This window comes from Otolemur garnettii, unplaced genomic scaffold (genome assembly GCF_000181295.1).
Source record: "Otolemur garnettii isolate 467f Iridium unplaced genomic scaffold, OtoGar3 scaffold00055, whole genome shotgun sequence".
Classification (NCBI taxonomy): domain Eukaryota; kingdom Metazoa; phylum Chordata; class Mammalia; order Primates; family Galagidae; genus Otolemur; species Otolemur garnettii.
Window position 1 is genome coordinate 3,441,112 of NW_003852450.1, and position 2,265 is coordinate 3,443,376.

General features: G+C 39.6%; 1 pseudogene; it reads left to right on the forward strand.

Moving 5' to 3' along the window:
* Positions 1–1,126: 1,126 nt before the first annotated feature.
* Positions 1,127–1,250, forward strand: LOC111726174 (annotated as a pseudogene).
* Positions 1,251–2,265: the final 1,015 nt, after the last annotated feature.

Below are 2,265 nucleotides of genomic sequence, written 5' to 3' on the forward strand. Positions count from 1 at the left end.
AGTCTCCTGCCTCTGCCTCCCAAGTAGCTGGGACCACAGGCACCCGCCACAATGCCTGGCTACTTTTTGGTTACAGCCGTCGTTGTTTGGCAGGCCCAGGCTGGATTCGAACCCACCACCTTTTGGTGTATGTGGCTGGCACCTTAGCCACTTGAGCCACAGGCGCTGAGCCAAATACTAGATTTTTAATAGCCATTTTTTAACAAAAGATATTTTTATTGTGATAAAGTATGCTTTGCATAAAAGTTACCATCATAACCATTTTTAAATGTATAGTTCAGTACTATTAAGTACATTCATGTTGTACAGTAAATCTCCAGAACTCTTCATCTTGTGAAACTAAGACTTAGACCCATTAAACAACTCCCACTCCTGCCCTTTCAGCCCCTGGCAACCACCATTCTACTCTCTGAATTTGCCTACTCTAGGTCCCTTTTAAGTGAGATTAATAGTCATATTTTTTAAATTAACTTTCCTAATAGTATGATATCTTCTCATAATAAAATATGTAATTAGATCATGCTTTATATAGTTTGGTGAAAAGAAAAACAGAAGGCAAAACTCCTTGAGTCTTTTTTTCTCCTCTAAAGCTGAGTATGGCTGTATCTACATATAAACCCCAAGCCTTTTTCCCCCAGAATTCATCCCCACCCATACCATGTTAGCATTCTGAACTTAATTGGTATCTTAATCTATACAATCAGGGATATATCCCTCTGCTCAGATTTAAGTGTAATTAGTGGCATAAATTTCCCTTAATCCTTTAAATTCATTTGTATCTATTAGGCTTATAGTTAACAGTGATTTTTTTTTTTTTTTTTTTTTATCTAAGGCTCCTAGGCTCTTTGGCTCCTAACATGGAGCTTTATATCTATACTTTATGTTGAAATGTTGATACTTCATGAAGTAGCAACAAAAATAATTTTATGGTTGAGGGTCACCACAACATGAGGAATTGTATTAAAGGGTTGCGGCATTAGAAAGGTTGAGAACCACTGTTCTAGAGGAAGAATATTAAACTTTTAGAATACAAAATGGGAAACTAGAAATTAGGATTTGTGTAAGATGTTAAAAGATGCCTTACTTGGTAGGAGGTACTTAAAATTATTTTGAGTCAAGTAGATAATTGTATAAATTGTTGTTAGTCTGATTTTGTAATAGGACAGGCTAACATTCACTTCGTTGAGACCATGCATGTGTCCCCAAACCTAATTCTTTGCCTAGGTCTGCTTTTATAAATGGTGATAAACCAGATCTGAAAAGAAAAAAGCAGGGGGGAAAATATTGTCTTAAAAAAGTGAAATAGATACATAAATTGAGGATTTTTGTGCATTATTTGGGGGGGGAGGCAGAGGTGTTTATTGTTTGTTTTTGAGACAGAGTCTCACTCTGATGCCCAAGCCAAGGCATCAGTCCAGCTCATGGCAACATTCAACTCCTGGGTTCAAGGGACCCTCCAGCCCAGTAAGCTGAGACTATAGGCAACCATCACAACACCCAGCTAGTTTTTCTATTTTTAGTAGGGGGGGGGTCTCTTTCTTCCCTCAGGTTGGTCTTAAACTCCTCAGCTCAAGGGATCCTCCTGCCTTGGCCTCCCAGAGTGCTAGGATTACAGGAATGAGCCACCAAGCCTAGCCATGACTTTCATAGTTTTTTTAATTATGTAAGTTTTAATGAAAAGGATCTGTTGGCTCGGCGCCTGTGGCTCAAGCGGCTAAGGCGCCAGTCACATACACCTAAGGTGGCGGGTTCGAATCCCCAGCCCAGGCCCGCCAAACAACAATGATGGCTGCAACCAAAAAATGGCCAGGCGTTGTGGCGGGCGCCTGTGGTCCCAGCTACTTGGGAGGCTGAGGCAGGAGACTCGCTTGAGCCCAGGAGTTGGAGGTTGCTGTGAGCGTGATGCCATGGCACTCTACCCAGGGGGATGGCTTGAGGCTCCGTCTCAAAAAAAAAAAAAAAGAAAAGAAAAGAAAAGGATCTGTTGACTGGGCCTGTCTGAATTTTTTTCCTATTTTAGTATATCTGCTGCCAAAGCAAGCACTGAATTTTTTTCTTTTCCCTACTATGTAAGGCTTAATTTATTGTTACCATAATTTTTATGCATTATAATGTGACTGTTCTATCTAAAAGTTGTTTTTGCCTTTGAACCAAGCTTGGTAGTGGCCTTGTTTATCAAGCATACATGTTTTGTATGTATAGCAGTAAAAATAAAATAATATTTACAATTTTGGTTTATAATTGTGGCGCCTCTATATAATAAAC